Raw genomic sequence first — 23,042 nt, 5'->3', positions numbered from 1 at the left:
GACTGTGGGGCTGGAATCTGGGTGTGTCTTAGCTGGGTCCCTTGGCTCAGGGACTCTAACAAGGCATAAGACTGCAATCAAGTTGTTGGCTGGGGCTGCAGCCATCCCAAGATTCAACTAGGGGGCAAGGCCACTTCCACACTCACTGAAGTCGCTGTTGGCAGGCACTAGATCTACACTGGCTGTTTGCTGGAGCCATCAGTTCCTTCCCAGATGAGCCTCTCTCCACAGCGCTGCTCACAGCCTTAGAGCTTCCTCTCCCCAAGAGCCAAGGCTGTCTCCCTGGAGAGAGAGAGGGAAGTCACAGACATTTTATAACCAAATCTCAGAAATAGCATCTCATCACTTTTATGTTCCCCTCAGTAGAAGCAACACAGAGTCCACCTCACAGCAAGGAGCGGGTATTACAAAAGAGGCAGCATGTCAATGGGAGCCATTTTAGAAGCTGCTTACACTTGGTAATACTTGTTTTCAGAAATATAAAAGCCTCAAAGATAAATTCCCAGAGTGTAAATATAAATATATGTCATCAGACTAATGGGGATCCAAGAAAGACAGATCAGAAATATAAAGACAGAACAATTTCCTCAGTGAGAGAAAAATGAAGCCATGCCTTGCATCTGGCAGAAAGGATACCTACAGCAAAATCAAGTTCAAGAAAGGGGTGACCTTTCAAATTTTCTGAGCAACGTTTGAACAACACAATGCCTGGGTATTCTTTAGGGTTATTGCTACCAGGCTGAGGAGGAAGACAGCATTTAAGATGGCTCAGTGAAAGAATAGAAAGAGGCTGAAGTCAGATGATATTATTGAGTGCTAATTACTGCTACTGCTACTGCTAATACTGCTATTACTGCTAGTACTACACTATTATTACTACTGCTGCTGTTGCTGCTGCTGCTACTAGTACTACTACTGTTTCTACTGCTGTTAACCATGATAATACCACTAGCTAAAATATAATGAGTTCTTACTGTGAGTGGATTTTGGTTCCAAACGCTTTACAGAGATATTTCATTTCACATACATCCATTTCTATAAAGAAGTCACTATTATGTTAATACTATAGGGAAGTGTCACATGAAGAGATTTAGCATATGACCGGAGAAGAGATGTATGACCTGGCTCCGAGTCTGCCCTCTGTCTGTGGTGCTCCAGTGTGTTCTTGGGCCTCACACTCTGGACAGGCTTTTTATGAGTTAATCATGATTGTTTATGCTCCTCTGAGCTCAGTTTCTGTTACTTTCAGCATCTGGTAGCCTAACTTGTAATGTTCTAGAGATGTTAATCTTAAAGAAAAAACTCACTTGAAGAATGAAACGCACACTATGTCTTGTGAATAATCATTTATTAACCTTAGAAATATTCATGTATACCATATTTTTAATTATTTACCATCTCTTACAATGAAGTCACTATTTAAGATGACTCTGCCTTTTCATTTCTGTGAGACAATGGTTAACGGGCTTGCTTCATAGGAGAGAATATGCCTGCAAAGGGGAAATTTGTTCTCTGTCTGCCCCTCATGGGTACTAGGTTCTGAGATCCATTTCTCATGGCCTGGCTCTATCAGCCCCCCTTGGACACACATCTTTAGCTCCATTTCTAATCAAAAACAACATTGCACTTTTCCAAGGAAACTTTTCAAATTTCTTCTCAAGTAGAACTGAGACATTTTCTGTTTCTCTTCCATCTGCTTCATTTATGTGTTCTTGTTATTCCTTACACTTCATTCTCTCTTTAGAGTTATCTTCCCGAGAAACTAAATCCAAAGTGAGAATATATTGGAAGATAAGCTGTTATAATTGACAGAAATGCAATCAGAAATGTAGTAATTACATGAGAAAATTTTGCAAAACTCATTATATACAACTTCTTATAAAATTTTATTGAGTGTGGCATACCCATAACAGAGGTAAACAAGCAGAATGCATGTAATATCTGAGACTGATTTAAAATATTGAGGAGATGAAATTATGTGTGAATATTGTCTTAATTCATTTGGATAGGTAGATGATTGTGTATATTTTAATTCTTTATGACTATTACTCTATAGCCTATAGGAAGTCAAAATATCATACATATTTTTTCTTTTTTTTTTTGAGGAAGATTAGCCCTGAGCTAAAATCAGCCTCCAATCCTCCTCTTTTTGCTGAGAAAGATTGGCCCTTAGCTAACATCCGTTCCAATCTTCCTCTACTTTATATGTGGGGTGCCACCTCAGCATGGCTTGATAAGCGGTACATAGGTGTCCATGCCCTGGATCTGAAACAGCGAATCCCAGGCTGCCAAAGCAGAACGTGCAAACTTAACCACTACACATCTGGGCCAGCCCTCAAAATATCATACATATTTATATGAAATATCCACTTTAGATTCTATCATTTTATTCCTGGGTTATTTTCAAGAATAAACTAATGGTTCAATTTTGTCGATTAAAATAGATTTTTAAAATATTTAACAGCACAATATAAAGACAAAGTAAAAATTGTCCCAAATCCAACTGTCAAAATAATCTTTCTGGTGCGAAAGCAAAAGCAATAGATGTATTTTGAACACCAAATTCAACAGACAAATCCTTCCTTCCCTCCAGTAATACAGATCCTATGTTGGTTTTTATTAATATTTTTGTATATAATTTTCCACGAACAAAATATGTCTGTGAATGTACCACATTGAAGGACAAATTTTGTGCCTCTGCATACTACTACTTAAGTGAGTGTTGATAGCTAAATAGGATAAACAAGACCCAAAATTAGATCTAGTTGAGATTTAGATCTATATATTTTTTATAGCTATGCATTATTTTAATGTTAGGGGGAACAAATGTGTCCTGTACATCATCTGCATCTATTTTTTATTGCATATATACTCAACTATTTCCCTGCTAGAAAGTGTTTGGTATAGTTATGTTTTGGTTGTAGCTATGGTGCTGTGAACAATTGAACTGGTCTTTAAAAAGACATGAGAAACCTAATTTGTATTATTTTTTTTAATTATGAAAAAGTGAAAATTTCTTAACTATCCATATATAATTAGTTTATACATTGGTAGGGCTTTCAATATTCTACTTAAAAAGACACTGCATGCACTTGAAAAAAAGATCATGTTAGAGAAAATTGAGAATGAATATGTCTTACTTTATTCTTCAATGGAAATAAAAATGAAAGGTACAATAAAAGGGTCAGTGACCTAAATTTAAAATGCATCATCTTTTGAGAGAAGAAAATAATAAGCGCAGAGCTAGTAACCTCTTTATACAGCTATGGCCTGACTAGTAAATAAAACCTCAGCGTAGCACTCAAAATAACTCTCATTATGCTCTCCAATATTGTATTATTCAAGGACTCATGAATTTTTACATGATAGCTTGACCTAAAAACATTTTTAACAGCTTACAAATAATATTCCAATGTGTCATTTAATATTTTGATGGGATAAAAAGACAAATCTGATATCTCAAGGGCCATTTAAATCAATATTTTTCCTTAGGTGTTTTTCTATACATATTCCACTATTGAACATTTCATTTGTTTCCAGATTAGTTCTCTTTAGAAAAGAAAGATTGCAATCAGTCTTCTTTTATAAGTATTCCTCTTAGGAGAAAACAAACCTCTGAACTGTCTAGGATAGGCATGCATTTCGTTTAATTGAAAAACTTATTTCCAAAGGATTTGTAATATTTCACATTCCAATCAGCAATGCATAAAATTTCTGGACGCTCTACTTTCTCATTGATATTTGGTATGTCAATCTTTTTTGTTTCATCATTCTACTTATTGTATCCTTAGTTGTCTTATTTGTGTCTTTCAGTGTTTTATGTTTTCAAATTGTTTAAGCTATTCTGCTTTCATTGCATTTTCATATAAACTTAAGAAGCAACCTTTCTATTTCTATTTAAAAAAAGCCTTACTGGAACTCTTATTAGAATTGCATTGAATCTATAGATAAATGTGGGAAAAACTGATATCTTAATAATATTGTCTTCCAATTCATGAACATGCTGTGTCTTTTTGTCATCTTTAGTTAAATTTTTGTACATTTTACATTTATAGTTTTGTATTGTTACATATATTTTAAATTTACTTGTAAATATTTGATATTTGATGACAGTATATAGAAATAAAATGCAGCTGTATAATTATACATATATAGAGAGAGAGAGGTATCTTCTATATGTATATTGTATAGATAATATACATACATTTGTGTGTGTGTGTATGTGTACATGGAGGAGAGAGAACACGTTTTATCCATAGCTGCATGCTACTTTAAAGCATTAAGAGAGGACACGTCAAAGGTGAACTTAAAGTGCTATTTACTAAAGTTGTAAATTTATGGGAAACAAACCTTTCTTGCTAAGTCTTTGAATATTCTTTTTCATAAATGTTGTCATTTAATCTCGGAAAGAGAAATATTCAAACAGACCAGAACCTGCTCCAGAAAAGCAGCGTTTCATTTTGTTTCTCAGTATGAATGCTCGTAAAATGCATGCTTATTCTCCTACAATCATTCAAAATATCGGGGATATGTTATGTTTTACATATTTTTTTCACTACACATGTGATATCTACCAGATAAATGTTAATAGTGTATATTTGATCTTTAATTCATTTCCACTTGTAGCAACATCATATTAAGGAAGTGTATTGGTTTGTATTTTTTAATTTTGTCCTCTCTTGTCCTAACCTGATGCTATCATATAATTTTTATTTGTTTTTGTAAGAGCTTTCTGATGACTCAGTGATTATAGCCCATTGCTTATATAATCCTACATTTCTGAGGATGCCCCAGTTACCACCATCCCTATTTGTTGATAAGCTAAATATGAGCCGTTGCTCTTTATGTAATGATGAATTCTGTTAGCTGAATAAGACAACATATATTTCCTACAGGCGTTGTTATTGAAACTTCTATTAGGAGGCATTCTGAATCTCTGTGTGAGCAGATAGAGAAAAAATTACCCCATTTTATACCATTGTTGTTTGGTTTGTTTCTCATCTTTAAGGTATGGTTTTACTCCAAGTTTCAATATTTTTACTGTTTATCATAGACAGTATATTTGGAAATTATGAGATAATAGAGAGGAACAAGATGCAGTATGTGTATTGGTTAAGAATATTACCTTAAAATTTAGACTTGAGTTTGAATTATTTGTATATCTTTCTAGTTTTGGAAGTTGGACATTTTATCTCTCTCTCAATGTTTCGATATCAATAAATTTGAGATAAGAAAGTACTAAGTTTATTACTTTGAGGATTATTAGGGGCAATAAATGTAAAATATTTAGCACATTGCTTACCAATAAATATTGCATACTATTTTTATTATTGGCTATTATTCAATGGAACTATAGCAGAGTCTCTCGGACAGATTTAATTTTACTTAAGAAACTAGATGTCTTGGAGATTTACCAGCTATCCTTTCCTGCATAACAAATTACCACAAAGCCCTGTAGCTTTAAACAACCAATTTATTTTCTCATAATCTTGTATGTCAGCCATTTGGAATGGGCTTACATGGGCACGTCTCCTGTTAATCTTGCCGGGGGTCAATCATAAGGCCATAGTCATCTTGCCACTCTACTGTTGCTGGATGTTCTAACATGGGCTTACATGTCTGATGTTTGTTGCTGGCTGTCAATTCTAGAGGGACTCAGCCAAGAGAGTTCTGCTTAATGTGACCTATGATCCTCCAGTAGGAGGATAAGGGATTTTTACACGGCAGCTTCAGAGCGTTTTGCCGAAAGGGTGAGAGTAGAAACTTCCAGTCCTCTTCAGGCCCAGTATCAGAATGCCCTTAATGCATTTCCGCTGCCTTTTGTCAATCAACACAACTCGCCTGACCAACCCTGATTCTACTCGATGGAGAAATAGACCCCACCTCTTGAGAAGAGCAGCGGGGAAAATCGCATTGTAAAGCAGAAGGAGGAATTTGTAGCCATTTTCTATGTCAATTAAATACGCAAGTGTATATCCTAGGCTCTATTTCTGAAATCTGTATCCTCGACTCATTATGCTAAGAGTCTTTGCAATTTTCTATCACGATGAAATCTCTCTTATATTTTCTGAAAATGACAGAAAATTCCTGAATATCTTCTCCCTCATCAAGTGAGAGGATGATGGTTAGTAATGGTAGAGTATTAATAAGAAATTTTAGGTTTTATTTTTTCTATCAGAGAAATAACCTCATTTATATCTACAAGGTTTTTTTTTCATGGAATTATTTTTATCAGTGTAGCTATAAACAACATAAGTGTATGAAAATCAATGAAATATTTTGTACACAAATTGTAACAAATCAGTAATATTTAACATTTTGACCCAATAAATTATGTTTCTAAGTGCTTAAAGAAGTGCTTACATCTATCTGTCAGAGAATGTGAATTGCATTTTTATGTTCTTTATGCAATAATATTTTTCCTGATTCTACTTGTATTATCAAGTTATTCATTTTAATCAGAAAATAAAACAGCACTTTTGAAATATTTACATCATTTCACAATTTCATTATTAAAATTTGAAAAACACAATAAAGAATATAAAAATTTTCAGTAATTTAATTAAGACCGAGCCACAGCTAGCAGACTGTTTAAATATCCTTTAAGTTTTTCATACTATGGCTTTATCCATTTTATACACTTGAGGGTGTACAATATATTAACGTATATCTCGCTGTTCTTACAAAACTTTTGCATGCTTTTAATTTTCCATGTCCTTTTCTGTTAGAGCACTTATCATCATTGTAATTATGCATTCGATTAATGTCTCTCCCTTCACTGCACTGGAAGCTTTCTCTCTGAAGACTGTATTTACTCTATGATCATCATTGTCCCCTGTGCCATGGACAATGCTAGCATATAGTAGCACTAAATATGTATTTTCCCTAATAAATGTTGAATAAAATATTAACTGAGTACTTTAAACCATGTTTTTCTATTAAAACTTGAAAACAACTTTTATTTTCCTAAAAGAAAAGTTTACTCATTATAAAACATCTAGTGGTCAAGAAGTGAAGGTCATAGCTCTCCATAATGAAGGAATAACAAGTAACTACATGGTTTAAGATAGTAATGTATTTCTCAGTACCAGGGGACTAAAGCTGCTCTTTGTTTTCCTGCAATTTGGCAGTGAATGGGTAGCTCAGAGGGCAATTGGCTTTTTTATCTTCCTTTGGTAATAAGACAGAGTCATTACTACCTTTGTATTTTTCTCCTTCTCTTGTCAAGGGCAAGCATCTTGACACTGTACATTTGCTACTTATCCTATTTAATAGTTGTGGCCAAGCAGAAAACAGGCTAGACATGGCTTTTGCACTTGAGCTTTCCACACCCTATTTACCAAAACACAGATTGATTTAACCTCTGACATGCTTTCTTTGCTCACCCAGAGATGTGCCAGAATCAGCAACTCTAACGAGCTCTAGAGGTCACAGCATGAGAAGAAGTGAAGGCTGTGTCCAATTTGAGCTTCCAGCTTTGAAAATCTCTGCCCAAAGAATGAGATCATGTTTTTGGCTTCATCAATATTTTACAATTGTTATTACATCAGACAATAGTGTCCGTGAAAAGTTGTAGAAGAGACTACTCCTTTTTTGTGAGTAAAAAGGAATGGGATAAAAGGCATCTAGGATTTATTTTCAAAAATAAATGAAGAAGGGGCTGGCCCCGTGGCCAAGTGTTTAAGTTCACGTACTCTGCTTTGGTGGCCCAGGGTTTCACTGGTTAGGATCCTGGGCACGGACATGGCATCTCTTGTCAGGCCACACTAAGGCAGTGTCCCACATGCCACAACTCTAAGGATCCACAACTAGAATATACAACTATGTACTTGGGGGATTTGGGGAGAAAAGCAGAAAGAAAAACAAAAAAGAAGATTGGCAACAGTTATAAAAAAATAAAAATAAATAAATGAAGAGAATCATTTTAGAGTTACGCATCAGCCACATGTGCCACATGTAAAAGAGTCTGCAATCCATTGGGGTTATTTTCCTTTTAATATTCCTTCATGAAAGCATTGTTTATGGTTCTTCTGGGGAGACAAGGCTGGATAAAGAGCTTAGAAAAACACATTCCATTCTATTCTGCATATCTTCCTATGTTGCGATATTTCATGATCTAAGCACAGCTACTAGTGTCATATACTATATATGTAGAGAGTAGAATGTTTGGAGTGAAGTTTTCCCATCCATAATACATAATCATGTGTGGTTTTAACTTAGGTATCTCCTGGTGTAAATGGTCAGCCACTCTCATATAATGTTAAGTGAATATATCCCCAGAAACAAAAACAAGGAAACAAACAAAAACAAACACTAAAAAACTCTTCAGTTCATTTTTATATTATATCATGGAAAAGTTGGACCAGATAAGTTAAACAGGCACCAGAGACTTTATTCAAGGCTATTGCAACAGAGGAGAGAGATCTAACTTAGCTCCACTAAAAGAGAAGGCAGGAGAGTTTTAAGCACTGGTGTAAACTTGAGGAAAGGACTGTCAGCAGGGAGATGGGTCAATGGGACTAGGCCATCAGAATTTGTTAGTTGGTGCTTCTAGAAGTTAAGCTCCTTTCCCCCTACAGAGATAAGAAGATAAGGGCCATCTTTCTTGATGATTACATTTCAAAGAAATGGCTCCCTGGGCCTTGAGAAAGATATTTCTAGGTTGTAAAATTGCCAAGAGGCTGGAAGAAGATTTACATCTCAAAGGGGCAGAGAAAGAATTTGTTATTAAAAGTTTTTGAAAGTAAATGCTCTAAGAAAAGAGAGGTCAGGAGCCTATGTATGAGGAAGAAATCTGTCTAAAGTTTAGTCAAGCTGAGGGGAACATTAAGGACATCTTGGTCAATTATAACTGCCACTTCTGTTCACCTGGACAGAAAAGATATATCCCCAAAATCAATTACATAGAACAACTAAAAATAAGACCAAAATACAGTTTTTTAAAAAAATATTGTATTATAGTCACATATTTTAGTGCTTTCATCTCCAATCTCAACTCTTTTACAAGATTTCTATGAACATTTTATTTTAAAAGTTTCATTGCTGTACAAAACTGAAAATTTGTTTTACTTTGATCTGCCTATGAAATCTGTATCATAAATAATTGGATACAGAAAACTTAGAATATAATAAATTTTACTTCTCTTGAATCTTGTCAATAACCAGAATATATTTACCGTATATTAATATTATTTTAAAATTTAAAATTTTCTGGACAACTGTCATTATGGACATAATAATTTGTGTAGACTGAATTACCTCATGAATAACGTATTAGCAGTTCTTATAAACCTGGTAAATAAATAGAGTTGTGACCACAGGAAGCTCACAGAAGAACAGGAATTGTCATCTAATTTATAAACAAATTGGTCTAAGGACTGAATACATACACACGCACAGAGAAGTGCGTAAATATAAACCCATATTCATAAATCCATTTGCTTCTGGATGATATAATAATGATATAAATAATAGTCTCAAAATAATGAGTATGCATTTAGTCCTTATTATATACCAGATATTCTTTTTAATGCTTTATATGTATTTGAAGTAAGTGATCTTTTATTATTACAGGTGAGGAAATTGAAGGAGTGGGAGGTTATGGATGTTTTCTAACATCTCATAGTAAATGGCAGAGGCAGAGCTTAACCTCAGGACTAAAATAGAAATCAGTATTATCCACCCCAAAGTGATCTCCTTGCATTTCACATTTTAGTGGGTGCTAACATTAATTGCCCTTTTGCTCATTCTGAAATCATGGAAGTTACTCTGACTGCTTTCTATATTTTATGGCTCATCTCCAATCAACCACTAAGTCTGGTTGATTTTATCATGTTAACAAGTTCCCAAAGCCATTAACATACTATCACCCTCTTCCTTTTATTGAAATTCAGACTCTTGCCTGCCTTAGCCCTGAGCTAACATCTGTGCCAGTCTTCCACTATTTTGTATGTGGGATGCCTCCACAGCCTGGCTGTGAACCTGTGAACCTTGGGCCTCCAAAACAGAGCAAGGGGAAATTTGACTATTCAGCCTAGGAACAGCCCCTCCATCCTCCATTCTTGTAACCTTTTCCTTTCATTCATTACTTCAGAAAATCTTTGTTTAATAGAAATTGCATACCATTACATGAACAATTATTTACTGGATGATAACCATGGCACTATTGTTGGCCTACATATTGGTAATGCCTTGGAATAATAAAATAGAATGTGGGTCAAGGAGTGCAGCATGGAAGGGTGTTTGCAAATTTAAATAGAACAGTCAGGGGGCCGACCCTGTGGCCAAGTGGTTAGGTTTGAGCTCTCTGCTTCAGCCACCCACGGTTTCGCTGGTTCGGATTGTGTGCGCGGTCATGGCACTTCTCATCAGGCCACACTGGGGTGGCATCTCACATGCCACAACTAGAAGGACCCACAACTAAAATATACAGCTATGTAGTAGGGGGGACTTGGGGAGGAAAAGCAGAAAAGAAAAAAATGATTGGCAACAGTTGTTAGCTCAGGTGCCAATCTTTAAATAGAAGAGTCAGGAAAAACCTCACTGAGATCCTGAGATTTGTGCAAAAACCTAAAGCATCTGAGGGAATGATCCCAGTGAATATTTGGATTAATGCGATTTCAGGTACAGGGGACAACAGTTGTTTTAATAGTTTGGCTTTTAGGCTTAAGTGGGATGGGAGGTTTATGGGTGGAGGAATGACTTGATAGTACTTAAGTCTTAGCAGGATTACTCTAGTGGCATGTTGCAATGAGACTGTAGGGGATGTAAGGACAAATATAAATTAACAATAAACTCTCCTTTTGAAGATAAGAGAAGAGAGTTCCCTGCCTTTCCTTTTCTTGGAGCATTAATCTAAGTAACTGTAAATTCTAAGTAATTGTAATCTAAGTAATTATTAAGTTCTTTTTTTGTCTTTAAAATGTATGTAAACCTTTTTGAAAGATGACCTCTTTCTAGTTTAAGAGCCAGAAATGTCTTTCTCAAGGATTTGGGCATTATTTCTCTGAAATGGAATCATCAAGGAAGATGGGATCACCATCTCCCAGTTTCTGTAGGAGGCTGGCTAAGTGCCTAACTTGAAGCATCTTTGCCTCAAGTGAAAAAACTACCAGCTGTTATAAAGATATGAGAAATTTATTTTTCTTACGAATGAAGCAAATTAGCAAACACGGCCATCTATCTCCATTACCAGGTGAATCCAGGATGAACTACATGTGACAAATGGTGCTGTCAATTTGTGTTACTTCAGGACTAGTTATTATTTATTTTGAGAAAATGTCTGTAATGAGTTGTGTCTACTTGGCTAGATAAAAGGGTAAGGTTTTTGTCTGTTTTTGCAATGTCTTAGAAGATAGCTCATTGTGCACATCGCATTCTGTTTTAATACTTATTCAGTAATAAACTTGTTTTCTTTCTACCTTTGTGAAGAGGTTTTCTGGATTAGAAAGAAATTTTGCCTTTAATTCTATTTGCTCAACAGAGAATAAGATTGGAAGCAGCCAGAGGGAAATCTCGACAACTCAAAATTATTTTCCTGCTATCCCTGTGTGGAACGTCGTTCCATCTTCTCCCTCAACTCTTACCAATATGGTGCATTCATAATGTCTGGTCATCCTTTAGGGCTCAATTCAGAATAGTTGCTTCCCCCCAATTATCTTATCTGCCCCTCCTATGAACTCCCGCAGTCTTGTGGTGTAGAAGTGGTCACAATCGTATGTAGGAGCTAATAAGGTCCATAGTTAATACATGAAACACGTCTGCGTGTAATCTTGATTGTCGGGTTCTCTGAAGATCTGCAGGAATCACATTCTTTATAAAGCAGTCAGAGAGTGCCATTCAAGATATCAGGTCCTGACTTCTGGTGCCGGCCTAAGTAGGGTGAGCTGACCACAGTGCATATCTGCCAACTGCCTGAAGACTCCAAAAAATGAACAATAGCAGACAGGATAGGGATCAAGGACAAAACTTAAATAACATACCTTAATAAGAATGAGTGTTTTGTTTTTATTTTACTTTTTGCCTCAGGAATGTGGCAAATCACAGAAGTGAGCAGCTAGCTGGGCAGCATAAATTTCAGGAGAAAACCCAAATTTCAAGCAGAGAACTTGGAAAAGGGACTTCTATTTGCCAGAGTGTGAGGGGAGTCCTCTTTCTTTGTGTTTATTTGTTTGATTTCTTTTTATTCTCTCCCAGTCCTGTCCTGAGGCCAACTCCACTTGCCTAGTGTAATTTAGATAAAGAATCAACAGCATTGTCACCTGAAAAACTAAAAGTAGAAACTTCTCCATGATCAGAGGAACTTGGAAGCAGAAACCTTGATTTGTGGAGATATTAAACATCGTTACTTAAGAGGGAAACACAAATTAAAGCTATAATATAACACCACTATATACCTATTAGAATGGCTTTACAATAAAAAAGGAACATATCAAATCCTGTTGAGCATATAGGGCAACTTGAACTCTCATATAGGGGAGCCACTTTGGAAACCCATTTGGCAGCTTCTTATAAAAGTGAACATAGGAGAAAATCTGGATGACCTTGGGTATAGTGATGACTCTGTAAATAGTACACCAAAGCCACTATCCATGAAAGAAAGAATTGATAAGCTGGATTTATGTCATTAAAGTTAAAAACTTTTTCTCTATTAAGGACATTTTCAAAAGACTGAGAAGACAACCCACAGACTGGGAGAAAATACTTGCCAAAGATGTACAGATAAGAACTGTTGTCCAAAATTCACAAAGAACTCCTAAACCTCAACAGTAAGAAAACAAACTACCCAATCAGAAAATGAGCCAAAGACTTCCACAGACACCTTACCAAAGAAGATATTCTGATAGCAAATAGCATATGAAAATATGCTCAACCTCATATATCACTGGGAGAATGAAAATTAAAACAACGAGATACCACTACACATCTACTAAGAGGACAAAAATCCAAAACACTGACAGTATCAGGTGCTAGTGAAGACTTGGAGCAACAGGAACTCTCATTCCTTGCTGGTGGGAATGCAAAATGGTACAGCTACTTTCGGAAGACAGTTTGGTGGTTTCATAACAAAACTAAACATACTCTTACCATACAATCCAACAATCACACACCTGGCATTTATCCAAACAAATTAAAAAGTTATATCCAAACCAAAGCTTGCACATGAATGTTTATTGGAGCTTTGTTTGTAATTGCCAAAACTTGGAAGCATCCAAGATGTCCTTCAGCTGGTTAATGGGTAAATAAACTTTGGTATATCAAACAATGAGACATTTATGGAGTGCTAAAAAGAAATATTCTATCAAGCTGTGAAAAAACATGGAGGAATCTTAAAGGTGTATTACTAAGTCAAAGAAACCAGTCTGAAAAGTCTACATATGGTATCATTCCAACTATATGACATTCTGGAAAAGGCAAAACTCTTGAGAAAGTAAAAAGTTCAATGTTTGCTAGGAGTAAGGGAGGAGCGAGAAATGAATAGGCAGGTCACAGAGGATTTTTAGGTCATTTCCCAAAAGAAATGAAGACTTAGGTTCATACAAACATGTCTATATGAATGTTGATAGAAACTTTGCTCACAATTACAACATTGGTCAGTTACAACAAGGCCACTGAAATGCCCTTCAACTGGTGAATGGATAAACTGTGATGAATTCATACAATGAAATATTACTTAACAATAAGAAGGAACAAACTCTTGAACAAGCAACAACACAGATGACTCTCGAATATGTTATGCTAGTTCAGAGAAGGCATCTGTCCCTATATACTCTGTGATTCCATTTTAATCTTATTCTGCAATAGACAAAATTAGTGAGAGAACAGATTATTGATTGCCAGTGGTTAAAAGTGGGGAAAATGTTTGACTACAAAGGGGCGGCACAAGGGAGATTTTTTGAGGGAGTGATGAAACTTTCTCTATTTTGATTGTGTGTATGGTTACATGACTCAGTACACATCAAAATTCAGAGAATTGCACACACACACATACCAAAAAGAGTGAATTTTACAATATATAAGTTACACACACAGAGAGAAAGAAAGAAAGTGGGTCCATGGTGTCCATATTTCCTATTTTTCAAGGAAAAAATGGAAATTATTTTTTTTACCTGCTGATAAATAATTACGGCTTATATTCTAAATATTCTGTAGACTAAACAAAGCGTATCTACTTGTCAAACACAAAGTCTGTAGGCCATTAAATTGTAACCTTCTTGTAGAAGCCTGTATTTCAATTGCTTCTATAATATACTCTCTTAAAAACAAATTATGTTTTTAAGACTGTGTTTTATTCATGTTATGTCCTTCATATCTAACATGATGCTTCAATAACAGTGAAGCACAGGATATGGGTATCTGGAAGAGTCTTCGCTTACATACGCAGTGACTCTAGAAGTGTACACACAAAGAATTTTATCACTTTGTTGTCACTAGGAGAGGGACCTTATGGTAAGATGAAAAGGGATGGAGGAAGACATTTTGAATTTTGTAAGCTATATTATGACTTAAAAAAATCAATAAGATTTCATTAAAAGAATGTAGTTGGAGTGAAGCTTAATACAATCCTGGTGCCATTTTAAACATATTAAACTGAGTCTTGTGAAATAAGACTAGTGTTTTGCAAAAACTAGACCAAAGAAATCTGTGCGTATCATAGAACACTACATTGTGTTGTACTTTTAGGAAATTTCTAGTATAGAGAAATGATTAGTGGAACTGAAAGTATATTTTAATACGAGGATATGGAGGCAGAAGCCAGATCACAAAGGGATTTGTATGCAATGCTAAGTTGTTTCTATTTCAGCTTGAAGTTAAGGCACCATTAAAACCTGTTAAATGAAAATGCCATGATCTGATTTGTCCTTAATAATGATCCATCCACAGAGAAAAGAATGACTATATTATAACAGCCTATGTAAATGAAAAGAAGACTAATTTAGAAGATACTGTAAAAGACCAGTCAAAACAAGATGAAAGCCTAAGTTGTTAACTTGTCAATGTTACACACAATTATTTAATTAATTACTTTATGTTTAAGTGTAATTATGAGACATGATACAGAAATACTGAAGAATTTTTAAGTAATGCCAAATTTGACAACTAAGAAACAACTTAAATGTAAATCTATGAAGTAGCAGCATTTCATTTATCCACAGGGTTTAGTTTTCATTTATTCCTGAAACTCAACGGAATGTGTTTAGAAGTATACTACTGAATTCTGTATGTCTACATCTATATGTCATCTATCTATATCATCTGAATCTATATCTGTCAACATCTATATTTGTATCTACATCTGTATCTATATTTATATCTCTATCTGTAGAAGTATATTTTAGCAATCTGGTGATTCTCGTATTACCTCATACTTTCTTTTACATGTTCATTTTCTAAAAGTTCTGGGGAAATTTGTGAAAGTGAGTTTGAATCTATGGATTCACCTATCCTTCTCCACTTTCCCATTACCCTGCATCCCTCCTACCATCCTCTGTTCTCTCATGCCCATATAGGTTTTGTCTGGTGTGTAAGCACAGATACAATTATTAAAGCTGGAGAAGAATTTCTATCGAGAATAATCTAGGGGAGTAATTTCTTCCATTTTTAGAAGTAGGTAGTTTTGTTTCCTATCACATGCACCCTCACTTTTTACAGGTCGTAGTAGACTGAGGGGATACAAATTCAAATTTTAACGTAAATATACCAAATTTTCCTATAGCATGAATATCCCATTAAATACAGCATTTCCAATATCTTTAATAGCACAAATAGTCAAGGCCACCCCTAGTGGGAAAATCCTGATTTCCAGAAGAAGACTTATACAGTGTTCTAGACTAAACCATCTACTAAAGCTCAGCACACAATGGGACAATTGTTAGCATATGATTCAGGTACCAATAACCATAGTACATGAAAGCACTTAACCGCTGTTGTATTTGGGGGTCCTTTCTTGGGGCCAGAAAGTGTGGATAAGATTTTCTGTTGAATAAATTCTAGTAGTGTCTGGTCTGTAGAAGATCACAAATCATCAGCAGAAAACAAACTTTAGCCTAAAATCTGAAACACAAGTACACTTGGAGCAAATTGCTTCTGAGGCCTTAGTGCTTGACATCTTTAATTGTCAAGTATTATTAAACCTTTGGTAAAATTATGGTTGGGAGAGAAAGAGAAAAGGAGAGAGAGAGAGGGAGGGAGGGAGAGAGGGAAGGGAGGGAGAGAGACAGACTCTGACTTTGTTTTAAAACTTTAGGCACTCTGCCCTGAACATGTGTCCCTGTTATTTAGTTTTGTTTGCTTGAAACAGCTACCCTGTTGCTCAAAGTTAATAGGTAATTTGATTCAGTTTCTCAACAGTTGACAACTGATCTCATCTTATTAGGAAATTGAAAATCTCTTTGATGTGTTTATATTTTCCTTTAATTAAAAAGTGCAATCGTGAATTTTCAAATTTATATTTGAGTATTTCTAAATAAGTGTAGCTTACTAAATTCTACTTCTGACTAGAAAGTAAACAAAGGAGGGAAAGACTCCTGATTCTTGTTTATAAATATTTTTTCCAGACTTTTTTTCTTGATATCATGTTTGCTTGGGTACTCAAATTTTCTCATCTTTCTAGGAAAATAGAGCTGAGAAGGTTTTTTTTTTTAATAAATGGGAGAATTGACTAAATTGAATCTTATTTTAAAAGGACAAAAATGGCATGTCACAGAAGAATATTATAGAAGTCTAGGATGGCTTTGTTATGGGGACATACACAATGAGACAGAAAGTAGAGGATAGCTTTAGAGAAAGCAACGAGAAGATGAACATAAATGGGAAAACTGAAAAGATTTTGGGTGAAAAAGTAGGAGAAATATTTTGGGGGAGCAGATACCATAATATTTGAAATTTGGGGAGACACAATGACTAGTAGAAAATCTAACCTTAGCCCTTTTTAGAAAACTTCAATAAAAATTTAAATTATGTACATTTGCTTTGGATGACTGACAAGTGTCTAGATGATACCAACAATAATTTCATATTTACTTTTTTTGTTTTTCTAAAGATTGGCCCTGAGCTAACATCTATTGTCAATCTCTTTTTTCTTCTTCTTCTTCTCCCCAGAGCCCCCCAGTCCATAGTTGTATTTTCTAGTTGTAGGTCCTTCTAGTTGTGCCATGTGGGACACCACCTCAGCATGGCTTGATGAGCGGTGCTAGGTCCATCACCAGGATCTGAACGAGTGGAAAGGCCATGTATAAATTAACTACAATAGTTCAAGTATGTTTTCATGTTTTGCAATTATTGTTTATTACATATGTCTATATAACATATATTTTTATATATTCTGATCAAATAAAATACAATATTTTTATAATTTAGAAAGATCTGAGTTTGTATTTTTTTCTTGGACGTGACAATACTTTCTAAAAGTAACTAGTTGTAACAATTTCTTATTTTCTGTTTTTTTTTAATGTGTGTTCAGATGGCCTGAATAATGTAAACAATAAAGAAAAATTTGTTGATTCCAAGATGTACACTGATTACTCATATCTTCACTAATCTGGGTGGGACCAATTAAATGAAAGATTCTTCACTCTCAGTATATCAGTCAAATGAGCAAACAAGCACAGAATCCTGTTTTTCAGGGCGATATGACAGAGTCAACACATAACATAGCCTTCTCCTTTCCCATCCTGGTTTCCCAAAATAGGCTATTTCTTATGACCAGTGCTTCTTCCTGAGTATAGGACTTTCAGTGCAGGGACTGTGGATATCTTGGGCCATGTTGTCTCCTAATTGATGCCAAGTGTCTTATTTTTGAGGTGTCTTCACAGGTACTTTCCTTGGGAAACTCACAGTGGAATAAAGGTAGACCTGATCCTCCAAAACACTGGTTAGTAGTCAAATGACACCTGGCTCCTGTCCAGATTGCCACAGTTTTATGACTTTGGTTTTTCAATTCTTGAAATCAAAATAGGAAACAGTCCCAAACTAGTCCCCTTCATAGTTTATACAGTGACAAGAAGAATGAGTTATTGCCTGTTTATTATCATTGATTGAATTACATGAATCTCTCAATATTTCCCACAAAGAGTCTTTTTTAAAGACATGTAACCCTTTCTCATAATATGACATTTGTAACTGTATGAGGGCTTCTTAATAGTTTCTCTAATTGTTTCCTATGTGTTTCATAGTATTTACATGCAGCTGCCAGAAAGAGACACCTAAACCAAATGAGATATAAATGCTTTCCTCTCTATTATAAATATCCTGAAATCAACAGGCAAGAGCATATATGTCAATGCTATTCCACATCATATTACGTACAGTGTGACCCTTAGCCTAACTGGTAGCTCTAGCCGTCATATATTGATTCTAGGCAGCAGGCTGGAAGAAGGCATGATGAATAAAAGCATCAAAGTATGTGTATTCACTAGCTTCTAAAGTAAGTTTCCCAAACTTTCACAAGACACTTCTGCTTATATCAGTCAGTACTTAATCACCTGGCCATTGTTAGCCATAAGAGACTGGAAAATACTGCCTTTGTACTAAGTAGTCATGTTCTGGCGGCTCATCCTGTCTTTGATGGCTGTTTCAGCCAGGCTCTCAGTTACAGAATTGTCCAGTGATAAGGAAGCATAAGCTGTCACTTCAAAGATAATAAGTTGTTTAGTTTGATATTCTGCTGGTATATGTACTAAAACCCATCATCCAGTTCTATGTATCTATATCTATACATATCTATATCTGTCCACACATATGTATACAGATTTATATACATGTATACAATTTTTACCTGTAATCACTTTATGTATTTATATATTATTACTATTATTTCCATCTAATTGTGTGAGAAAATTTAACTTCTGTGTTAAAAGTTTCGGGAAAGCAATTTCCCATTAACTCAGTAATTTCCTGTATATGTGTATGTTTCACTGCCTATGTATCAATATCTATTTTGGACTGCAGAAACATGGCTAAGGATAATATCAGTTTAAATTGTTAAGAATTTATTTTGATATTATTCTCAATTTTAGACATGTGTATGAATAATGACAATATAAAGATGATGATCAATATATTCTTATGTTTCCACATCTATTTTGTTTTCAAAGTGTATCTGATGCTGGGTCTGATATCAGTTCCTCTACATTAAACCCAGCATATATGGGGTTAAAACCAAAGCACTCTTTCCCTGCTTACTCCCTGGCTCCCTGGCTCCAGAATCCACTATCCACCATGAAGACAGACAGCCAAGGACAGCTACCTGGATTCTTTATCATCTCCTCCTCCTCCCAGGGCCAAACGCAGGCTGGTGGGAAAGCTTCAACCAGCAAGGCCACTGACTTCCCTCACCTCTCTACAAGCAGCTGCATTCCTCACAAACCTTTAAAACCCCTCCCTTCCCCTCTTCCAAGGAGATGAGATGAAACGAGGCAAATTTGAGCTCATCTCCCAGCTGATATCATTTGAAATAAAAGCTCTTTCCTTGCCATATGCCTAGCATTCTAATTTTTGTTTGGTCCCTCTTGTGTGGTGGGTAAAGAACCTATGTTTGTAGGCTGTAACATATACATGTATATTTCATTTTTTTTCTCACAGCTCCCTTGTGAGTCACCTCAGCCATGCAATAAATATAGGTCAAAAGGTACACAGCTTACTCACAGGTTCACAGCCAGGTAGTGGTAGAATTTAATTCACCTTGATCACCTAGAATTTAATAATTCATCTAGATCTGTCTCTAATTTTCTTTTTGTAATTTTTGTCATACTACTTTTTCCATTAATGTGTTTGTATATGTGTGTGGATATGTATACACATAATAAGTAATGAGTTTGGAGAGAAGGTGAGAAAGGAGAAAAGGATTGTGATATAATGTATCTAATACTGCGTATGGTACAGTAAACAATCAGCAAACCATATTCTTCATACAGGCAGTCAGCTCTTGCCTGCACAACCAATAAACAGACAATCTCTATTACACACCCTATTTAAATTATCAAAATAGTTCTTATTATCTATTGCTTTTGAGTTTTTTTATTTAGTCTCTGTCATCTTCCACTCCTACCCTCATTAGTTAATGGGTTTCATAAGAATAGGGTGATCTCTTCTGGTGATTGCTTAATCCTCAGTACTAAGAACACTGCTTGGTACATAATAGATTTAGTAAATATTCAGTGACTAGTCTACCCAAACCTGATAGCTTGACATTTTATATTTATGCCTTGCACTTCTCATTGAGCTGAATTTGGCCTTGTTCTTTCTTCCTGGAGTATTCCTACATACTTCCCAGTCTGTCAATAACCTAACTATAACTTCATTGTTTACCTCACATTCCCTCTTTTGTATGGATCCTTAATGATCCCCATGACATCTGCTTCTTCATTAAATTACTCTATATAATTAATCTTGCTTCTTTTCTGAATATTATATTTGTAGGTCTATTTAGTCCTTTTCATTATTGTGCTTATTTCTTTTCTGGCCTCCCCCGACTTTTGATTGTAGGTTCTTAGAGGAGAGGGGCCACATGCATTTAAATCTAAATTTCTACACTCGTTGGGGCCGGCCCAGTGGCGCAGCGGTTAAGTTCACATGTTCCGCTTCACAGAGGCCCGGGGTTCTCTGGTTTGGATCATGGGTGTGGACATGGCAATGCTTGGCAAGCCATGCTGTGGTAGGCGTTGCACACACAAAATAGAGGAAGATGGGCACAGATGTTAGCTCAGGGCCAGTCTTCCTCAGCAAAAAGAGGAGGATTGGCAGTAGTTAGCTCAGGGCTAAAATAAATAAATTTCTACACTCGTCACTACACTGTATTGAAAACAAGATGTGCTTAATTGAATCTTATTATAGATTTGGATTAAATATAATATTTCTATTAAACAAGAATACTTTTTCAATAAAGTACATGTTATTTCAGCAGAAAACATTTTCCTTCTGTGAGCATCTTAAAATGCATTGTGTTGGTCAGGGTTCTCCAGAGAAACAGAACTAATTTTATATCTATAAAATAAGGAATTTGTTCATATGATAATTGAAGCTGAAAAAAGTCCCACAATCCGCCATCTGCAAGCTGCATACTCAGGAAAGCCTGTGGTGTAGTTCCAGTCTGAGTCCAAAGGCCCGAGGACCAGAGTTGGTGTTGTAAATTCCAGTCTGAGTTTAAAGGTCTGAGAACCAAGAGCACCAATGGTGTAAATCCCAACCAAGGGCAGGAGGTCCATGTCTCGGCTCACCAGTCAGACATAGAGGGAAAGGATTCTCCTTCCTCTGCCTTTTTGTTCTATTCAGATCTTCAATGAATTGGAGAATGCCCACCCACTTTGAGGAGGGCCATCTGCTTTACTCAGTCTACTGATTCAAATGCTAATCTCACGCAGAAACACCCCATAGACACATCCAGAAATAATATTAAGCCAAATATATGGGCACCCTGTGATCCAGTGGATTTGACACGTGAAATTAACCATGACATGCATTTTGAAATGTTTATCTCAATCCTGCTCTAATTTTTTTCTTCTCAAACTTCTGTCCCTTTCTCTCTGTGAATAACTGAAACAAGTATGTAACATTGTCTTGTTAATGGCGTCTTTTTGAATTCAATTGTTTGACAATCTTTCCACTTACTACTCCATTAGAAGTATTTTAACTAGTTAAAAAAATCTAGTATGTTGATGTTGTTATGTTAATATTATTACTAATTATTATATTTAATGCTACTTATCTCTGAGAGAAACACTAAAATACAAAGTTTTTCTAAAAGTTTGCAATAAATTATTCACTAATCATTAGTTTTAGCTTTTTGAATCCAAGAGTATAAATTTTAGGAAATAGCAAAGCAGGTATAATGATTTTATTTATATGATCAGACTACTAATTATCCAATTTGAAATTATCACATAAACAAAGTATGAGACTCTGACATCACTTATATATTTATCATGTGCCATGATACAATAAAAATACTTGAATTGCAATTTAGGTGGCTCATAGTCGCTATTAAATTTCGTATTCTGAAAGAAGCATAATGAAACTGGTGGAGGTAATTTCATCATTCTGACATGTACCTTCCCAATCTTCATTGGAAAAAAGTATTTTCAGTCAAGTTTTTCAGTTGTTTTTGATTACCTGATTCAGAGAATAAAAAATTTAATTGAGCCATGAGCCTATTCTGTTAACGTAGTCCTGGTTATCACTACACTTACTGACTTCTCCATGTGAAATTCTTCTGTTTTTCAAGTTGTCACCACTATAGATTACACTCATTTAGATTTTCTAATATTTTACTTATAAAAATGATTAAAAGAGGTAATGGAGAAGAAGACAGACATACTATTAAGAAGTCATCATTTTAAAAAATGAAAATAACAAAGAATTCATATTTTTCAAGTTACTTCAGTCCCTATATAGTTTTAGTAACAACATTTAAAACATAGGCTACAGTGAAATAGTCGTAAATGTAATGAAAGAGATTAATCTGATAAAAGAAATTCAAAAGCTAAAAAAAGTGACAAAGTCATCACAATTCTGACACTTATCTCTGCAATTATTATTCAATATCTCTATATTCACTTAACCCATAATTACTCAGCACCTTCAGTGTACTATGTCAGGAGAGAAACCATTGTGAATATTAAACAAATAATTATACAAATACAAAGCAGAAATACATTTTGATAGCTGTTATGAGACATACAAGGGAGAATAATGTAATCTTAAATGATGGTCCTGGATACCGAAGAAGGGATAGTTAAGCTAAGGCTAGAATAATGAAGAGAAATATAAGAAAGAGACAGGAGGAAGGAAGAACTTGCCCAAGGTCTAGGAAATAGGAAGAAGTGTGGTGCCTACGAGCAATTGAACCATGAGAAGTGTATTTGGAGAGTATCTGATGAGAGCAGGAGTGGGATGAGCACTTGGCCAGACCGTGCAGGCTTTTAGCTTCATCCTAAAAACAACAGACAGCCATTGAAGTGTTTATGCTATGAAATCTAATTATCAACTTTGGTTAAGATAATTCTGCTCATTCGGTTGAGAATGCCTTTGAAAAGGTCAAGAGCAAC

At 35.3% G+C, this 23,042-nt stretch overlaps 1 pseudogene; it reads right to left on the bottom strand.

The window, feature by feature from the left end:
- LOC106826208 (protein downstream neighbor of Son pseudogene) overlaps nt 1-21,203 on the bottom strand; it is a 98,466-nt pseudogene extending 77,263 nt beyond the window's left edge.
- Nucleotides 21,204-23,042: the final 1,839 nt, after the last annotated feature.

Source organism: Equus asinus, chromosome 18 (genome assembly GCF_041296235.1).
Source record: "Equus asinus isolate D_3611 breed Donkey chromosome 18, EquAss-T2T_v2, whole genome shotgun sequence".
In the NCBI taxonomy this organism is placed as follows: Eukaryota; Metazoa; Chordata; class Mammalia; order Perissodactyla; family Equidae; genus Equus; species Equus asinus.
The sequence above is the reverse complement of the archived record's forward strand: the minus strand, read 5'-3'. Positions and strand labels throughout refer to the sequence as shown.